Genomic DNA, 22349 nt, shown 5'->3' with positions numbered 1-22349 from the left:
TATAAATAAATAAGAAAATAGCATTTTATATCAAGACAAAGGACGGATTGAAGGTTGTACACTATTTAAAACATTTTTTAACTAGTATATAGAGTACTGCAAGTTTCTGTATAAAATGCTCACTTGGTATTCTTCCAAATGACTTCATGCTGTGAGACTAAAATAAAAACTTTTTATAGTATATGTGAAAATACATTGACACGTGTAAATAACTGTATTTTTCAATAATGAACACATAATAGTATAACTGTCTGGAGTTTTGCTATAGAGCTTGAACATTTCACTTATATTCTTGTAAATGATTCAATCTCTTCTTCCACAAATGACTTGGATTGCTAAATTGATGAACAGATTTCATCTTTATTATACAGAAAGAAGTATAATCATCTCAGTAACTTTCTTGTTCTCAGTCTTAACTCTTACATTCTTACACTATTAACAGCAAAGTACTTCCAACTAGCGCAGTGATTCCCAATCTGTATGACTATAATAGGTCAGAAGTGCCACAGTAATGTGTCCAATTATGCGCCAGCCATGGTATTTCAACTATGCTTTCATTAAAGTGAAAAGACTTAACAAATGTTTTCTTTTAGATTAATGTGCATTCATAATCACGTACAATTATCACTATGTCAATGACAATTGGATAAATGGATGTGTCCCAAAAATGTATTGTGTAAATTTTAGCTTTTACTATTGGTGCAGACTCAATTTCAAGCATGACATATTAGTTTTGCCAATGGCATTGGGTTAGGAATGAGGAGTATTGAGGAGAATTGTACTATTAACAGTAATAACAAAGAAATACAGGCAAACATTATTTACTGGTGTCTTATGGTACCCACAAACAAGGCAGAGGTTAAGGAATGTGGGCATTTATTTTGAAAAATGTCCTATGGAGAGTCGGCAGAGAGGTGAAGAAGTGTTAAGCACGACTTTCATTGATGATTTGTTGATGTATTGGGGTTCAAGAGTTTAGCAGGCCTTTATATTGATGGCTCATTCTGTTAACCAAAGAGGCACAAGAGGGTGAGAATGTTATTTACAGCAGGCTTATGGGGGTCGCCAGAGTGACAGAGAGGTGCAGAAAGCTTGCCAAGTCATTTAGTAATATTTTAAGGGTGTCACCAAAGAGGCCAGTGGCGTAGCTAGAAATTTTTCTCCCCCCTGCCCCAAAAACTTTCGACGCCCCCCCCAAAAGAGGTGAGGCGATGAACTACGGGCGCCGTAGTTACATATGCACGGGGCAGGGACCCGCTCATTCAATATGCACTGCACTTGGTCCCCACTCATTAGATATTTACAGGGTGGGACCAGCTCAGGGCTCACTGCTGCCTGGGTCACCTGTCAGTTCAGCCAGCAGTGCCCACCACAGACCCTGCTGGTGCTGCTCCCCCAAGCCACCGCAGGGTCTGCCACATATGTAGCTACGCCACTGAAAGAGGCATGGAAGTATGATAGGGTTGGAATGTATTTCATCAAAGTTTTATGGAGGCTACCAAGAGGTAAGAGGAGTAGAAGAGTGATCATACCTTTCAGTTATGCATATGGAGGTCAGCAAGGGGCAGATGTACAGTAGGATAGGCATCAGTGCAGGAGGGTGTGCGTGTCAGACATGACTCTAAGCATATGCAGTATAGTTATATGCCATCTGAAAAACCTAGGGGCATTTAGGCAGGCTGGGCATCTACACTATAATTACTATTTTTGGCTGTAGCATTATTGTAGCCACTGAAGCCGCTGTAGCGTTATTACATCGGTTGTGGAATGTTATCAGTGTAAATCCGACATCAAAAAGATAGAAAATCCTTATTATCTATCTAAGAGATATATCCATAGGTGTTTCTATATTAGGTGCAATGTGTGAGGTGTACACAGGCCCCTGATCCCAGGCGAGCCCACACCGCATGTTTTCATACTTACCTCTCTGGAAACCCACACACAGTGCCAATAACAGAACATGGCAGGCGCCATGTTTCTAGAGACTTGCACATGTGCAGTAGACTCTGGCACAATGTCAGAGTCTATGTAAGTGCATAGAGGAGGGGCCCACATGGAGTCAGCACATGGGCCTTCTTCTCTGTTAAAGTGTCACTAGACACATTGATTTAGTGTTTCTATAGAAGACTCATTTAGTTTTGTTAGAAGTAAAAAAATATTCAGATTCTTCATTAGTCCTTAGTGACTGCTGCCCCTTTCAATTCAAAGTATCTTGGTTAAGAGACACCCAAACCTTGTGTCTCTTAGCCTCTTCTATCTTCTGTGTCTGTAAATCCAGACACAGGTGGTCAAGAATGCTTTTACCACAGTACACGTTAACATTTCTATATATACATACTGTGTAATGCCACCAATTGCTGTTACTTTAATCTAGTATCATTGTTTATTTGGATCATTGTAATCCCTCTGGTGGTTTCTTCACTCTACTTAAATGAGGTGTTCCATTAATTTCTAGAAGGCATAATGAAATTTATGTTGAGACCTTGCTATATCCAACAATAAACAATAGACCTGCTTATCTGCCCCTTCACAACACACTATCCAGAAAAAATACATACACTCCCTTGTCAAGCTTTGTTCCCTAGGGTGTTAGAAGCTAATAGTGAAATAATCTCACTTTTAGACAATGTGTTGGTTTCAAACCCTTCAGACAAAGGCATGATCCTCTGATGAAAATTTCCTTCCCATCCGTCCCATCTTTCCCAATCACTGCAACTTTTAATAGATTGAACTCAATGGGAAGAATATAGGTTTGATAATATTTATCATGACGATATCAGGGTACATCCTAAATTACTATCTTGCCTTAACTTTGTTAATTTGTTCCAGGCCTCTCATGTTAATGTCAACCAAGAAATCCTTATATGCTTCAGTAGCTCTTAAACTGCATATTGCTAGTGGCCTGGGTCTAATGCTTCCATTCTTATACCCACTTTGCCATCCCTTTTCCATGTTCCTATTTGTTGTACCCCCTCCACAACAAACCCCAGTTTTTTAAGATTAATTCTGCCACCTATTGGTCACATGGCTCTCTGATTGGTTGCTGGTACAGTACATGCTGACCATCAGATATTTTTGCTCATAACACTCCTGGCTACTTTATTGTCAGATGATATTGTATAATTTACACCTTGTATCTCCGTTCATATATACCCAATGGGAGCTATCTGATATGGTTGCTATGTTCTGAATTTGGCGACTGATATTTTATGCCTGCGAATGCACATAATCGCTTATGCACACGTACAGACCTTCACTACCAGTGGGCAGCTGATGTCACCAGATGTCAGCTGCCCACCCGGTTCACAAAGCAGTGCGCCGCTAATCTAAGGCACCAGGGAGTGAGTTAGATTAGCGAGTGCTTCAGAAATCATTCGAAGGTCGGCTCCCACACAAGGCTGCGAATGGATGTATATGCAAATATCCACTTGCATCACTGCAGGGAAAATCTGCGAATGGCGAGTGTTTGGCCGAATAGCAGGCAGCGCTAAAAGGCTCACAAAGCAGGGAACTAATGATGCTTTGCGGGCCAACCAGAATGAGGGCATATATGTGTTAATTAATTCAAATATTGTGAAACATTTTGCTATAAAACCAACATAAATGTGTCCCATAACTATTTTCTGTATGACGGTCGATTTTATCACCAAATGAGAGGTTGTGCGATGGGGTCTCCAGTTCATACATGTGGGAAACAGAAAGAGGGATTTTCTGTGAGAGACCTGGGGCGAAATGTAATAGGGTGTGATTTTTGGACATGTGCGATTTTTGGTAAAAAACGGACGAAATCGCACATTTTCCGAAAATCGCACATTTAATAGGTTAAAAATCGCGGTAAAAAGCGCACTTTTTACCGCGAAATCGCACATTTTAAAGATGCGATTTTAAGTAGCAGGAGGGAAATTTGCTTCCTTGACATTTTACTAAAGGTTGAAGCAGGGAAGATTGTCACGACTTTATATTCTAAACCCACCGACCACAACACGTTACTGAGATTTGATAGTCATCACCCATGAGCAGCAATCCAAGGACTGCCTTACTCGTAGTTCATCAGGGTATGTCGGATTACTAGTGATCCAGATGATCTAGACCAGGGGTCCTCAAACTATTTTGCTCTGGGCAGGGCCGTCGCTAACCGCTCAGCAAAGGATGCGGTGCAGGGAGGCGCCGGGCAGTAGAGGCGCCTTCCGTATGCTCCCTGCTGTGTGTGTGCTGCCAGCTATTGCGCCTGTATTACATACTGTCCACACTGCCTGATAGGCAGCAGCGACGCCGACAGTGAAACCCCTCAGTCCAGCAGCTGATCTCCTGTCCCTCCCTCCCAGCAGCACAGTCGCAAGGTGTTTCTGGATTGTGTGCAGTGTGTGACTGTGTGCAGATGAGGGTCTCCATTCAGTCAGTGTCAGTGACCGCGCAGGCTGGCAGTTGCAACCCCTCAGCTACAGTACGTACTACGTACATTCTCTTCCTTCCTATATGTGAAGGCAAGACAGTCGTCTCTTCTCCTCCTGCACTCCGGTTATCAAGCCCTCCCCCTTCTACATGCTGATGCACGGGGAGCTGCTGCTAGACCATCACAACACCAAAAGTTTAACCTCTCATACCCTGGATTTCTTCAGTGAGGTGTAAGTGTGTGTTTTTTTTTTTGAACCAGAGCTATGTGTGTGTATATATATATATATATATATATATATATATATATATATATATATGTGTGTATATATATATGTGTATATATGTGCTTATGTATATGTATATATATGTATATATATATATCTCATATACATACAGCATTGTCTCTGTGTGTGTTATACTGTGTGTCTGTGTGTGTGTGTGTATATATATATATATATATATATATATATATATATAGTCACTGTAGCTAGCAAGCAGTGGCACTCGACAGGGTTTGCAAAAAGTGTTAAAAGATGGTTTTATTGTCACCAACGTTTCGGGGCTCCAAACTGCCCCTTTGTCAAGGTGTGGGCTAGTTTTTGGGGAGGATCTGGTGCTCAGGATGGGTGCCGTAGAGGGTCCCGGCAGTTGGGATCCCGACAGGCATTCACCCGACGTTGGGATCCCGACTGTCAAAAAGCAGACAGCCGGGTTCCCGACGGGCGTCGGCTATTTTCTCTCGTGGGGGTCCACGACCCCCATAGAGGGAGAATACAATAGGTGGCTCACGTAGCGAGCCACCATGCCCGCAGCATGGCGAGTGCAGCAAGCCCGCAAGGGGCTTCGTTGCGCTCGCCATGCTGTCTGTGTCCAGCCAGTCAGGATAATGACGTCGGGATAATGACTGTCGGGATCCCGACTGTCGGACCCCTATAACACACCCCTCAGGATTGTAGATGGATGTGGATCATGTGCATATACCGTAAGTAGTGGCACTCAGAGACTTGTACAGTTCAAATGTTTTTTATCCAATCGTGCAAGAATCCCAACTTTTCGGGGTCTATAAAACCCCTTTGTCAAGGTGCAAAAACACATTTTATAACACACACACACACACACACAATACTGTGCACTATATACCACGAAACATTGGAATTCTTGCACCTTATCTTTGGATAAAAAATATTTGAACTTTACAATATAAACCCTGGCAATGCACATGTAACCCCTGGCAATGAGTATGTAATCCCAGGCAGCAACCACGCAACTCTTTGCACTGTGCATGTAACTCCTATCAACGATCATGTAGATAGGTGGCACTTATGGGGGCATAATATGTAATAGGCATTACAGTTGTGGCATAATGTGTAATAGGCATTACAGGCCCTCATTCTGATTCAGGGTATAATATGCGCATGTGCCGCTCCCCTTTGCAAACGGCTTCGGTTACTTGCATAGTCGCCGAGCCGTTCGCAAGGATTGGGGCAGGGGGCAGCAGGGATAGGGGTCGCCCATGGTAACGTCCAGCGTTTAATGGGCGCACCCATGAAAATACTGGACGTGTCCATGGGTACGTGGATGGGATAATGTGTGCCTGGATGTCAGCCACCAACCCTGTCTTCATCCTGGCGCTCGCTAAGAAAGATCAGTTCCCACTAACTTCTATTTGCAAAGCCAGGAGAAATCATTCGATGGTCAGCGACCATCAAATGATTTCTCCACCCGTGGAGGCATGCGAGGGGATGTGTTTTCTTTTGGAGGGGAGTCAGCGGGAGTAGGGGGGCATGTATTTGGCGTGGCGGTATCTCAATTGTTCAGTAAACTGCAATCCTTGCAGCTTACCGATCGAACTAGAATGAAGCCCACAGTGTAATATAATATGTTATAGGCTTTACTTGTGTGTCATAATGTGTATTATGCATAAAGGCATGCGGTATAATGTGTAAGGGGCACTGCGGTGTGTGGCATAATATGTAATGGGCATTACAGTGTGTGGCATAATGCCTAATACAGTAGGCATTATGGCGTGTGGTATAATGTGTTATAGGCATTACGGTGTTTGACATAATGTGTAAAAGGCATTACAGTGTTTGGCATAATGTGTAATTGGCATTACGGTGTTTGGCATAATGTGTAATGGCATTACGGTGTCTGGCATAATGTGTAATGTAGATTTTTTGCGCGCGCCTTCGGCGCGCACTATACCTTTCTTCGCTGTGTGGGGGTTGGCCACCAATTCCTTTTCTGGCACTGGGCACCAAAGTGTCTATATACAGCGTTGCTGTTACTGGGCACATTTTAAGTATCAGTCGAACTACTACTATAGGCATTATACACTCTTTTTTTCAACGTGCGCCTTCTGCAAGCATTGTCTCTTTGTAAAGTATGGGAGGGCGCAAATTTATAGTTTGCAGGAGGGCGCCGAACACCCTAGCACCGGCCCTGGCTCTGGGACCCCATCAGATAATAAAAATAATTACAGGACCCCAGCAAGGCCCTCACATCACATGTGTAGCCTTGCTACTGCAGAAGGCCCTCACGTCACATGTGTAGTCAGCAGACAGCACATACATGGCAGCATTGTGGAGGCTCAGAATAATGGGAAGAGTCTAAAATAACAGATAATTCAACGGATTTTTGAATCACTGACTGAGATTAGAAAAGTCATCAGCCTGATGGTCAGCAACATGGAGTTGCGACCCCATGCTGAGAAGGTCGGGACCCACAGTTTGAGAACCACTGATCAAGACCAACAATTGGCCAGGATGTTTGAGAAATTTAGGGAGCGGGGATACCCTGCTAAGGAATTAGAACAAGCCCAACTGAAAGCCCGTAAGAAAAGCAGAGCAGAATTGGTAGCCCAAAGAAAAAATAAACAAAAAACACTAATATACCCTTGGGTTAACCAATAAAAAATACTCATAGCACTAAATCTAATAGGAGGGCGAAAGAGCTCTGGCCTATCTTATCAACAGATCCAGAGTGACAATTTCTCAAAGACAGCTGGCTTATGCCCTGCCATACCAGAAGCAGGAACATTAAAGATTATGTTGCTAAGACCGACATTTCACAATTTAAGAAAGAAAACAACAAATATGGGTTTCTCAGCAGATGTAACGGTTGCTTCAAGTGTTTAGGATGTCGGACATGTAGTTGCATGGCCACAGGAGACTCAATTCTACATCCACACTCAGGAAAGAGGTTAATTGACCTCTTTCATGCACATCAAAAATTTGTGGTGTATGTGGTGATGTGTCCATGCGGACTGTACTACATTGGTAAAACCGAATGTCAGTTCAAGGTCCGCATGGCACAGCACCGCCAAGCCATCCGCATGGCTCTGAGCTCAGGTTCCAGTGAGCAGCTGGTGGCCACCCTGAGATATAAGATCATAGACCAGGTTCCTGAGAGTCTCCAAGGTGGCAATAGGGGCAAAGCTCTATTACAACTGGAATCCCGTTGGATTTTTCAGTTGGAAATGGTAAAACCCAAGGGCTTAAATGAATCCTTGGGGTTGATTAACTTTATTTAATAAACTAGGGAAGTAGCTTGTTGTGATTTGCCACACCAGACCGCCACAGCATCACTCATTAGAAACTCTTGGAAACCTTGGGTGGCATGTCAATTATCTTCTTCGGAGTTATAGAACAAAAGCATTCAATATGTATATATAATGGGCCCCCACACATCCATGATGGGGTGGGCCAAAGTAAAAAAAAATATTTTGGTACATCTCAGATACTCTGATATGAGGAGCACAGGTCCAGTTTTTTTAATTTTTATGTGTAGGCAACAGGGTTGATGTCAATATAGTGGGCATTGTCCACGATTCACCAGTATTCCATTAGCACACTAATTGGTCCACTAATTTATAAATACCTGTAGCACTAAAATAAAAATTTTTTTTGACCGAATCATGGTTTTTTAGCACAGTTTGACAGGTGCTGTTATATGTTACAGCACTGGACCGTATTGGAGCACTTTATATGTAGGCATGCGGTTCTACATGGTTTTAATATGAATATGAATAAACATATTGTTTAATCAGTTTGTCTATAGTTTTTCACAAGTGCGTGGACTGGTCTCTATTCACTTGGTCACAACATCTTGCAATAATGACACAATTCATTTAAGAAACACTGTATATAATCCTTTTTTTTTTTAAAGATGTATGCATTTTTTATATGGTTCACTATATGCATGCCAACAGCACAAATGTTTTCACATAATTAATGGTGTTGTATGTGTATATTACAGGGGCGTCCTGGTTTCCATGACGACCACCCGGATGGATACGGGCGGTCAGCGTATCAGACAGCAGTGGGAGTAGGGACGCAGGACAGGGGCCGGGAGAGCCAGGGGAGTGAGAGACCGCTGGTTACCCGGGTAACCGCCTGCAACACATACAGAGTTAGCGGTGTGGAGCCGGAGATACCAGAGGAGTGAGAGTCCTTTGGTTACCCGGACAACGGCAAAGGTCACGCAGCACACTTCCGCCCCACAGCAGGTTTACCTGACAGACTGCCGGAGATCTGGGGAGGTGTCTTGTGAGACGTGGGAATGCCGGCGGGCAGGGTAAGTTCTTGAGGATATTTATTGTTCATCACTTGCACTGTTTGATTGTCCTGATGACGGGGTGAAGTCCCCGAAACTGTAGATCAGTAAAGTTCACTTGTTTATCACCGTTTAAAGTCTCAGAGTGCCACTGTTTTTTCCAAGGATTGTACTATTCTGGCTGCAGGCCAGCATAGAAGGCAACTAAGCAGGTTACCCCACGGGGGGTCTGAGTGCCGGGTATCGAAGGCTGTGTATATATATATATATATATATATATATATATATACCGTATATACTCGTGTATAAGCCGAGTTTTTCAGCACATTTTTTTTTGCTGAAAACCCACCCTCGGCTTATACACGGGTGAAGAGGATGGAGGCGCCACTGCCGGAAGTACATGGACACAGTGCGCCGGCAGTGCACCTCTTCCATGCGCTGCTGCTGTCCTCCTCACTTCCTGGTGTCCGGGGCTGCCGTGTTGTCGCATGAAGTGATGCGATGTTCTGTCAGGACGCGGCGCTGGTGTTTTCCACTCAGTGACAGAGCACAGTGACCTGTTCCTGGGGGGCGAGAGGAGCGATGCAGACACTCGGCCTGAGCGCTGCCACTGACAGGAGGCCGGGGATGTCATGTCTGATCCCAGCAGCAGCAGTGTGTCCCTGCAGCAGGTGCTGGACAGGTGAGTGCCGTCCAGAGATTCTGATCCCCTCATACATACATACATACATACATACATACAGTATACAGCATGACATAGTGCTCCCCACATTCACACATACATGTCACACTGCTTGCTTATCACACATATGGCACTCTGCATTTCCCACCCTAGGCTTATACTAGGGTCAATAAGTTTTCCCAGTTTTTCTTGGTAAAATTAGGGGCCTCGGCTTATATTCGGGACGGCTTATACACGAGTATATACGGTATATATTACTTATGTGTGTGTATATATATATATATATATATATATATACACACACACACACACACACTGTATATATGTATATATGACTTCACCTCTCCTGCTCTTCCATTGATAATAGGTGTCCCCCAACATTTTATTCTTGGCCCTCTTCTTCTCTATCTCTACATGTCCTCTCTGGGTGAGCTTATTTGCTCACTTAACTTCCACTATCACCTCTATGCTGATAATACTAAAATCTACCGATCCTTTCCTGATCTCTCTCCCTCTATCCTTACTCATATCTCCAACTGTCTCTCTGCTGTCTACTCTTGGATGACCCAGCATTTATTTAGACTTAAAATATTAAAGACTAAGCTGACCTCTTCCCACCCTCCTGCATAAAACCTGACAATCTCTCAACCTAACCTGTCTAAGCTCACTTCTTTGCCTTCTGTGTCACCCCAGTCTGTCTAACCCTCCCCTTTAGAATGTAAGCTCTCACGAGCAGGGCCCTCTCTCCTTATGTGCCTTTCTTAGAATATATAAACCTCTGCCACCCTGATAATTGCTTCAGTGTCCTGTCCCCTGGTGCACCTATCCATATTAACCATGTACTTGTCCTAAACTGTCTTGTACTGTAATTTGTTATGTGTTTTTGATTATAACTATGCTCTGTTAAGCGCTGCGGAATCTGTGTGCGCTATATAAGAAACTGTTAATAAATAAATAAATATTATTTTTTTTTTTTCTACAGATGGCTATTCCAATTTCAACAGAAGGACAAACCAAGGGGTGGTATTTCAAGTAATAACTTACTAGTAAAGAACTGCACACTGAGAAACAGAGAGAGGGATTACATTCCATAGCAGATGTTGCTTCAATCATAGAAAACAGTCTGATTAGAACCTGCCAGTTCTGTTTTTTTTTTTTACCTCTTGTCATTACAAAAGATTATCTGCAGTTATTCATCAAGAATTAGCCAGTTCACATGAGAAGTTTGCGAGCAAAGTTATGTTCAAAATCACATTAGCTGCACGTGAAAGATGAAAAGGAAATAGCTACCCAAAAATCAATATTTGTGCTTTGGAATAGACATACTGAGCATAAAATAAAAGTGTTAATTTATCCTGCTTAATTATTTTATTCAAGTGTGTAATATGCAAGTAAGTAATATGTCTGCGAACAAGTGAGAATTTTGTCGTTTCCTCAAAACTTAAAAAGTGAGCAAGGAACCAATCAACTATTATAGCTATTAATGGGTTCTATATCATTGCAATATAAATCAAAATATTTTGATCATTACACACAATGATCATTAATGCTTTAACTGTGAAGAACATAGAAGTTATATCTTTAGAGGACAGATTCCAGGTAACCAATGATGTCATTATTGAAAGATGTTTTTGTACAGATTGCAGTTGCACTCAACCTTTATTTACAGCAATTTTCCAAAATCAATATATTTGAATATTATTTTTATACTTTTATTGTACAGTACTTCATTCTTTAAGTGCATTGAATAAAATGGTGAGAATTGAGCACATTTTCATTCTTTGAAGATGAAGTTGAGTAACTACCAATGCAGTATAGAAGCTCAATGTAAGTATTACGGTAGGAGCCAGCCTCATCTAGTGGGGCCACGGTGCTCCATTTGTAGCTGTCATGCGTCAGAGACACTTGCACACCCCATTCGTGGAAATGGATGCGTGAGCATGTGGGACGCTCGCATGTCCAAGTACGCCAGCTGCCAGTACTATATAGCTGGTGCACCCTCTGAGGATGTTCCATCTGTAGGTTCAATCATCCCTCCTCCCCCATGTCTTTCCTGCTGTCCTCTTACAGAAAACATTTGCACTGTGCAGGGTCAATGCTTTCTTTAATTTTTCCAGTATTTGCCAATTATTTTAGGTATCACCGAATTGAAATGAAATAATGGCTCTTATTCAGATCTGATTGCCGTACAAATTTGTTCTCAAAATGGCCAAAACCATGTGCACACCAGGTGTGGCAGATGTAACGTGCAGAGAGAGTTAGATTTGGGTGGGGTGTGTTGAAACTGAAATCTAAATTGCAGTGTTAAAATAAAGCAGCCAGTATTTACCCTGCACAGAAACAAAATAACTCCCCTAAATGTAACTCTCTCAGCCCCACCCGCAGTGCACATGGTTTTTCCCATTTTGAGAACAAATTTGTACTGCGATCAGATCTGAATAAGGGCCAATATTTGTGAACTAAGGGATTTTTTTAAGTAAGAAACAGTATAAGAGAAAATGCAATGACTAAAGTACTGTATGCTGGGACTTATACTTACACAACAGCTGGGGCTGACATTGTCTACTTTTGTAATACATTAACTCTTTGCTCCCAATCTCACCTGAGTACTAAGTAAAGCTGGCCATACATCAGAAAGATTGATCTTAAGATCGATTGCACTCATGATTGTGTACAATTTCCCTTGAAATCCCCAGCAGTGCTTGGTGGTTTTTGGACACACAATCTACTCACAATCCATCATACAATCAGTCATACAATCCATCTGCTGCATGATTGTGTACACAAAATGTGCACACAATCTGCATACAATCCATCATACAATCAGTCATACAATCCATCTGCTGTTTGATTGTATGATTGTGTACACAAGATGTGCACACAATCTGCATACAATCCATCTTACAATCAATTGAGATTGTATGATTGGGTACAATATCTTTCTGATGTATGGCCACCTTTAGAGCTAAATAAACTATGGCTTAGGACAATTACCACAGGTAATAGAAGGTTTGGCCATATAATCAATATAAAACATTGTATTTAGGGTATTTTTATGAGTAAGTTTTTCCATCTTTTGATAATGCCAGCTCCTGATTCCATGCCAAGTGTACATTACAATCATGTGTGTGTGTGTGCTTCTATGCCAATAAGTGCTGTACACTGAGAGATATATGGCATCCTTCTATTTGGTAGATATGACATGTAATTTCTCCAGGCAGCAGAGTGCCCTTCCAGGAACATCACAAGCCAGAAACAGGTGCCATTAGGGAAGCAGTGCACAAATTGCTTACCTCTAGTTACAGCTCTGATACATGAATTACGGTACAGTATAGAAAGTATAGAATGTTTTTTACTTAAGGCCTTCTTAAGTCAGATCACAACATTTTTCTAGATATGCCTAACTTTTTATGCTACAGGAAGCAGTAAAATATCAGTATACAACTCAGGGTTGCTGACCCTCCCGGAATTACCGGGAGTCTCCCGAAAATCGGGTCCCCCTCCCGGTCCCCCGGAAGGGTGGGCAACCCTTCTGGAATCAGGGGGAACCCCACTGAGCCCCACGATCGCGGCATTTAAATGCCGCAATCCGCGGGTCTCAGAGGAGGGGGCGGAGCTAAAATGACACACTTGTGTGATGGAGAGCAGAGATTTTGGCTATTTACCATAATGGGGCGGGGCTTAATGATCTCACAGTCAAGTCAAGATGTCACCCGAACGTGTAATGAAAGTCTCGGAGAGGAGCATTTGAAAGTCGGTAACCCTGATACAACTGCTTTATCTAACATAACTAATGTATAAATTATTTTTAATAGAGAAGGGAACCAGACTGAAATAATTACTTTCAAATCATGCAATAGTTTATCACATCATAAAGTCAGTGAACAATATGGCTTGTAGGTAATTAATGCAGGTGGTAAAATAACATTTAGAAACTATTGCCAAACTGTACATACCGAAGTCCTAAAAATGTGATCAGAATGCAACACTTGCACAATATTTATACACTTGCAAATAATGTGCTCAGTATTGTGTGAATGGTAGACCAGTGTACAGTGCTCTGTATTATATATTAGAATTATGGTAAATTGAACTTGTAGGCGGTAGGAGGGGGTTCCAAAAGAAAATGTTGACCTAGGGTCCATATGGTTTAGAACCGACCCTGATACACATTACAAACCCATGTTCTACACACAGATTCAGCGGAATAAACAGAATCCAGTGCATACTAACTTCCATGCAAAATGTGCAGTGACAAGTCAAGTCAATTACTTTCTCATAAGTGTGTTTAAGTTGTGACATTTTGAGCTGATTAGACTCATTTTCAAATACAGATGAAAAAGAATCGAATTGACTTGAAATATTGCATCTTTTTATAATAGAATAAATACCATTTTATGTGCATTGAATTTATAGTGCCCTGAATTCCATTTACTTTTATGTTGGGCATCACCCCGATTCTTTCTTGGACAGAAGATGTTTAAAACCCCATTTCTGCATGTCTTTGTTTTCCATCTTTATCGCCAGCCACCAGCCACCACCATCTGCCAGAAGGGAGGCACGCGCACATGAGACTCTTACGCACCCAGCACCCCCCTAATTCTTCCTGTTTCCCTGAAGCGGAGATGGGCAGGGTTTATGCTCCCCACCGCCAAGTGATCTGGACGCGCGTGCGTGTGAGGTGCTACCACATCCCAGTCAACTAGAGCGCCTCTCCACTGGCGATTGCCAGCAGGGGCATTCTGGTGATTCCCGGCAGTGCATGAGAGGCCCTCCATCTGTATCAACTGGATACCATTTGGACTGTGCCCTCTAGTTTTGGTGAATTAGGGCTTGCCTTATTTATTGTAACATTTTAGAATTTTCCAATATATAATTACAGAGAATTATTATTTTAAATTCTTGACCTACTTTGCTAAGGTGCTCTTCTATAATGCAGAACAAATAGGAACTGTAACAAAAAGTGTTCTTACTACCAAGAAAATGTTGCTGATACAATTTATAGCAAGAAATGTAATGTGTTTAGCACCATGATGAAATGCTTATCATCTTTTAGCATTGCCTGAAGTACTTGCAGATCTTAGGCTGCTCAGTTTCGACTGGTAATGAAATGAAATAGCATGGGCTCTCTGCCTACAAAATAAAAGTAATTTCAGTACACTTCAACGTTTTTATTTCCCTACCACTATGAGGATTAAGAGATCAAGTTTAAAATCTCCTCCCCTGACGCTGCACATTGTAGAAATGTTGCTTCGGATTCAAATTGATATTTTCCATGCATTATCAGCTTTATTACAACAAAAATACAAACATTTTTAAGATATTATATTATAGAGTACTGTAAAATAGTGCAAATAAAAATAAGCAAAATAATAATGTAAATAAATATGTGCGCTAAAACAACCCCATCATTTACCAAATGCCCAGCAAAGTGCTCAAGTACAAAAGCTGCTGTGGTGGTATCATACTGTATGTTTTGTGTATGTGGAGCCTGGTCCTATACTGCTATGATATTACAGTAAGATGTCATTTTTGTAAAGAAACAAATTTTTTTGTATGTGATGCCAATTTCCCTGTAGGATTATTATTATAAGATTATAGTGAAATAAAATCTATAAAAGGATTTTAAAATCCTATAATAGAGCTTTTTCTCTGAACACTGGCACATACTTTAAACCTTTATTGCATGGCTGAACATAGGGGCTGAATCATTGTGAATCACAATTGCGCGAGTTCGGCCCCATCCCAATGCTTTGGGGACTACGCATGTGCTATTGTGCTCATCTGCAGCCCCCCTTTGCAAATGGCGTCAGCAACTTGCATAGTTGCTGAGCTATTCGCAATCATCAGGGCGGGCCGGGGGTGGATGGGAGCAGACACATTGGAATCTCCTACCTTGGCCTAAGGCTGGAATAATGGGCTAACTCCACTTATTTGAAAATATCACAGTACTTGTGTATTATAGCGGCGCCCCCGATGTGCATTGCGCGATGTTTATATCGTGTCGCATCGCATGGCATGCGATGCGACGCGATTTTTACCCCCTATGCTTCCAATGTGAAATGCACCCCCATGCCACCCCCCCCCCCACTATAAACGTGTACCCAAAGCGTGGCGAGCCCGCGAGGGGCGGCGGTAAGCGTCCTCCGAACTTTTCATACCCCCACTATCCACGTCGGCGTGGAGTTGAGAAAAGAAAGTGTGGCGAGCGAAGCGAGCCACCGAGCCTGAAGCGTGGCGAGTGCACGCGGATACCTTCACATGTATCAGAGTCCCCTCGCGGGCTTCACAGGTATCCACGTGCACTCGCCACGCTTCGGGTTCACGTTTATAGTGGGGGGGGGGTGGCGTGGGGGTGCATTTCACATTGTAAGCACCCATTAGGGTGCTTATACAATGTTTAATCGCGTCGCATCGCATTGTATGGCATTGTATGCCATGTACAATGTCATACAATTTTAAAATTGTATGACACTGTACAGCATATCGCGATATCGCATTGCATCGCATACCTTATGGTATGCGATGCGATGGGCGCCGCCAAAATACACAAGTACCAATATCACTGTAATGCTGCTTACACTATTACTGATGTGCCACTAAATTTTACTACCAAATCAATCTAGATGCCACTTAGGACTAATGCAAAAATACTGGGCCTATTTAAATGTTCGGACACAATGTGGGTGATTCTGGTTGACTCGGTAAGCTGCAAGACTCGACACATTCCCTTGCATGTGCCCACAGCAGGAGAAATCATTAGATGGTCAGCGACCATCAAATGATTTCCCCTGCATTCGCAAATATAAGTCATTGGAGACTAACTTATATTTGCGGGCAGCTGGATGAAGACGTCAGCCCGGAACACCTCATCCAACCCACAATCCCATGGGAACGGCCAGCGTTTTCATGGGGACACCCAAGAAATGGTGGGCGTTCCCATTGGAGACACCCGAGGCCGGCAATTCATGCCCCTGGCCCACACGGCTCCATGCATATGGACGCGGCCGTTCGCAGTCGGGTTGTGTCTGCCCAGAAATGTACATGCGCATGCACAAACCCCGACCATCGGGGCAGGTGCGTATTTTGGTTCACTGTGAGTGAACCAAAATCATCCCCAATAGCCGATGTTAATGCAAGTGAGTGGTTATCTGCAGACTGTGCTTGCATAGCAATTGCACTGTACGTGTACCAAGGTGCCTTGGCGAATGCACTCGCACTGAGATTTTAATTGTAGAGTGATTGAGAGGAAGGGATTGTTTGGGAGTAGCAGTAAAAATGCAAGCACCTCATGGCCGTTTTAGGGGCAAGTATATGCCATTATTTGTGATCATGTACATAAAGAAACATGGCTCCTGCGTTGCTATTGCTGTGTGGCAATTAGCTGGATGATCTTTGTATTGTTTTATCGTACTCTAGGTATTGTCTGTTGGTCACTGCGATACTCTCTGTATTGTAGGCTATTGATGTGATGCTCTGTTATTATGTGTGTCACTGGAATGTTCTCTGTAGTTTGTGGTGGTCTTTGTGAAGCACTCTATATTGTGTGACAGGTTTTAGGATGCTCTCTGTTTTGTTTGTTGATAACTATGATGATGACTGTATGGTTTGGTGGTCACTTGGATTTTTTATGTATTATGTTGTGGTCATTGGAATTTTATCGGTGTCACTAGCATGCAGTGTTTACTTTACATAATGTTGTTTTTTATATTGTATAGTTTTCACTTATCTACTCTATACTGTATGTAAGTCCCTATAGAGTATCTGTATTATTTGGTGGCCAAAATGATGCAGCTTGTATTCTGTATCAATTACAAGAATGCTCTATGCATTGTATAGTGGTATCTAGAATACTCTCTGTATCAGTAGCTACAATACTGTATCAGCTGTTACAATAATCCATCTATATAATATAGGTCACTAAAATGTTCCCTGTATTGTATTCAGGGCCGGCGCTACCCACTCAGCAGCTCCTGCAAAGCAGGGAGGAGCCATGCTGAAAAGGCGCTGTCTCCCACCCTGCTCTGCTAAAGCTGCCTCAGCCCCCACGGTCACTGCCTCCTGCATGCAGCCCGCAGCGCCTGTCTGACAGCAGGCAGCAGTATGGAGAGGCTGAGCAGCTCCCTGCACCGCACACACACTGTCCTCCTCCTGCGACCAGCTCCCCTCTTCCTCACGGACAGTTGCGCTGAGGCATGTAGTGCTGTCTGTGAATGCCTGGATGACATGTCATGTCCGGATCCTCCCCCTACCCATTGCTCCCTGTGCCTGTCAGCTGTCAATCAAATGACGAACAGGCAGCAGTGCCCCCTCCCCTTCCTTCCCTCTTCTCAGTGTGCTGTGCCAGTGCCACTGCCAGTCCTCAACACTCCGCCCCCTCTATCGCCTCCCCTCTTCTCCCGTCTCCTCCTTCTCTCCCCTCCTTTCCCCCTCAATCACAAGAGGGGTGTAATGTGCTGCACATACATTTTGTACTGCTTTCGGATCACATCGCACACACATTGCATGCATGCCGTTCGATGCGATCTAGCCCATAACGTATCCGATTCTCGCAGCGTGTATGGGCACCTTTAGTGCCTGCAACATTTTGCGGACAAAGCAATGAGATAGTGTATGCATACATGTACATGCACGCAAGATCCTCCATAGGATCGCATGTTGCATATACTCCCTCAATCGGGCTGCAGCTTGTTGCAATGGCAATGTGAAAGGGTTTAAAGGTCACCGGAATGTACCCTATAATGTATACTGACCACTATAAACCTCTATTTTATATAAGTCACTAGTATTCTTTGTATTGAATAGAGGTCTCAAATATTCTCTACTTTGCAAATGATGTTGGTAGGTGTTGCATTTATTTATAGCTGTTCAGCATTAGTTTTTTATATACTTCACTGGCTATAGGAAGAGTTGCATCAAGTAGGTAGGAAAGCTAAAGGTGACTTATATGTGCTTACCTCAGGGATGATATTTGCTATCTCATCCCTGACTATACTCGTGCTTACATTGTTGAAGTTTTTCTCTACTATTATATAATTTCACTGTCACTGAACAGGAATATTCTCTGTAAAAAGTAAATGAAAACTTTCAATACGAGTCTCAGTCATGGTATATTAAAAATATCCCATGTAGCGCCCTCTAAATACTGTATGGTGTACCACTAGAAACATTAGTCTTACTGCAAAGTCTTAGTATATAGAAATATTGGGGAAAAAATATAAAATAAAAAATGATAACCTGTTTGTGAACGAAGTGACAGATGTACAGTATATTATTCTTATATTGTTTATTAGAAAAGTTATATAACTGTCAGGCACATGGGAAATTAATGAGCTCAACAAAGCCATAGCAACTAATCTGAAGCTGTACAAAGCAATACACACTGTAGGTAGTAAAAGGAGGCGGCTAATTAGGAAAAGACAGCAGTTGCCCGGGTAAGATAGAAAAAGCTGGAGATGGCTGGTGTCAGTCATTCTAGGCATCTATTTACATATATACTGAAAGAAAAAGAGTGAGTTTCCTATTTAGAGAACAAAAATGGAAAAGTGCACTCTCCAGGTGTTAAGGGACCCATTTACTTCAAAGATCTGACGTTACAGTCTAATACATGGGGTGGATCAAGTATGAAACTAATGAAGCTTAAGCTTCCTATTCCCAGAGGGGCTCTGTAGCAATGTTTTTTTATAATGAGTGATTTTTTTCCAACAAAATTGTGTTGGTAAAAAAGGTTATTTTAGTGATAGAATCATAACTTCTCACGTGTGTTTTTTAACACCTCAAATCAGATTTTCATCTCTTATGTTTGTATACTGTATGGTAATAGCTCATAACCAAATAGCACTAAGATTAACGACGTCCTATATAAAAGTTGGAAACAAGCCATCTCAACATCCCAACTACAGAGTATATATATATATAGAGGGCGTCTGACGAAGTTCCTATACGAAACGCGTTAGGGCGGGGCTTGGTGACGACAGCCTGTTTGAACGCCGGGTCTCCCCTGCCTCATCTGTTCCTGCGAGGACTCTCGGAACGCCGTGTCCCACTTTGTGTGAGCCCGACGGGATACCGATCGTGTCCGCAGCGCTCCGGAGGTGGTAGGAGAACAGCCTGGTTTCTGTTATTATACGCCTTGTGGTACCCAGTCCACACCTGTTTTATTTCTGGTACGAGTCCACTTTGACTGCACCGGAGCATTCTATTTTATGCTTATTAAAAATATATCAGTTTTACACTATGGAGCGCTCCTCTGTCATTATGTTTCTACAGATTGTTGTTTGATTCCTTGGGTCCTGGAATTTTGCGGAGTGAGCTGCAGTCCGGATTGGGACTTAGTGTACCTTTTAAAAGGGTTGGACAAAACCTTATGTTAGCTGACTTAGAGGACCGCAAATTAGCACTGGATTGCTACACCTGTGCACCTTTCCAAATATATATATATATACATATATATATATATATATATACACACATATATATATATACACATATATATATATATATATATATATATATATATATATATATATATATATATATATATATATATATATAGCCAAATAGCCATCCTTGGTACGTTACAAAATTTGCAACAAATCTGTACCATGGTGTCGAACACAGGAGATGGTTCAGTGCCATGCAGTACTAAGCTATAACAATGGGTGGTCAAAGTATCGTTGATGTTTTCCATGCATGCTAAAGCCAGCATACCTAGAACCCAGGATTTTGCCACACCATCTGAGTACCCTGGGGAAGTAAAGATCTGCAGATGGAGCCGGTCTAATTAGAGCGGCTCCTGGCGATAGACTCACCATGCGCCATCCCCCGCCACTCTGACAGCGTTCGACAGAATGGGGCACGCACACACGAGATGCTCATGCTCCCCATTCTGTCGTAAGCCATGCAACCGGCTGCCCGCTTTCCAACACCAAGTGAGTGGGATGAGCGAGCAAGTGAGCCACTTGTGCATTCCTGTCCACAGCCCACACACCCCGCCAGCACCCGCCAGCTCTGTGGATATGTTTCACTGGTGGGCTGGGTGGGGCTGGCTCCATCTGTATCTTAGCCCATGCTGTGCAGCTTTACTAATCCTCATGTCACCCTTTCCATAGCTGTTGTCTGTCACTACAATACTAGAATAGTTATTAGGAGTGAGATAGGCCTTGGGCAAGGCTGTGATTACAGTTAGCACATAGACTTAGCTTGAATAATACATTTTGCAGAGTTCACAGATCATTTTAATTAATTCAGGGATAAAGCGATCCCTGAGTGGCTCACCTGTGCAATGATCAAATAATGTCAGAAATTGTAAGGGGTGGCATAGTGGAAAAAAGAAGAATAGGGGCTGCGCTTTGCAAAATAGTACAACATTTATTAAAACATATAAATAAAATCAACTTTTTTACACTATAATCAAAAATGCTGGGTGGCCACTTAGACATACAAGACAGACACACATGTAACAATTAATGCTCTTTCTTTTTTTCTCTTTCAACTTTGTTAGTATGGATGGTATCTTAATCTATCTTGTTAGTCCATTAGTATGATGTTAAATAACTTCAACACTTTGTTAGAGATTAAAATGTCCCCCACTCATGTGCACATGTATTAGTGGTTTGAAACTCACATTAGCAATATTTGGGTTGCTGACACGTGGGGATCCGGCTCTGATGTGTGGGAGTTGTAGCGACCAATACTTCAGCAGTTCACTGCGGTCCTCAATGCAATGTAAGTCTCCCCTCAGGCTTGTCTCAAGTAGCCACCAGATGTCCCTTTCGCCCTCTACGCGTTTCTCCGCCTTCAAACGTCAGCGGCTTCCTCAGGAGGTGTATGCAGCTTACCTCATAAGTCTCCCCTTTTATTTGGACTGCTTCCGGTCAGCGCACGCGCGCTGTTTCATGATTCAAGCCTCTTTCTGGCTTGTGCGTGCGTGCTGTTGTGCGTGTCACGTCACGTTTACACCCGCTCTCGCGAGATCTGGGGGAGATTGTCTTATGCACTGTATTACCACGTATATTCTCTCGCGGCTTTTCACATGATTTTTTCGCCAGCTGGTTTACTGCGTGTCATTTTGTATAGTTTGCGTTCCATACAATAGGAAGTCCTGCAGTCTACACCAGTGGCCCCGATCTCCATATCGGTATGCTGCAGACCATCATTAGTTATGCTTTTATATGGACAGTTATATCTTTTATTGAGCATATTTAAGAGCACAACGAATAACGATAACAGGACAACATATAAACATATAGTAAAACGTTTAGTATTAATCTAAACCTCATTTTCTTTTTTGAGCAAGGTATGCGGACTCATTTAAAAAATATTTTTTGTAAAAATATAACTCATATACATAATATAACTAATATATATAATATAATATAATATAATCTATAGTATCTCTCTTCCTCTCTTTTATTCCAGATTCTTCATAAGAAGTCATATACATATAATTCTACACAGCCTATCGAATAATAGTTTATATATAAATATAGAGGATCTAATTAGAATCTCATTTCCCTCTTTGTACTATTACATCCACTTTTTATAGTTCGCAATTAATATTGGGAAACATTCCCATATACACATAATATTGCAATTGCAATATTATGTGTATATGGGAATGTTTCCCAATATTATAGATTATATTATATTATATTATATATATTAGTTATATTATGTATATGAGTTATATTTTTACAAAAAATATTTTTTAAATGAG

General features: G+C 42.1%; 1 protein-coding gene across 4 annotated transcripts in view; it reads right to left on the bottom strand.

Moving 5' to 3' along the window:
- PCDH9 (protocadherin 9) overlaps positions 1 to 22349 on the bottom strand; it is a 1856774-nt gene that overhangs the window by 996725 nt on the left and 837700 nt on the right. The gene's annotated exons all lie outside the window — the stretch shown is intronic.

The sequence above is a fragment of the Crinia signifera genome, chromosome 2 (assembly GCF_055691185.1).
Source record: "Crinia signifera chromosome 2, ASM5569118v1, whole genome shotgun sequence".
Taxonomy (NCBI): domain Eukaryota; kingdom Metazoa; phylum Chordata; class Amphibia; order Anura; family Myobatrachidae; genus Crinia; species Crinia signifera.
This window is presented reverse-complemented; position numbering and strand designations above follow the sequence as displayed.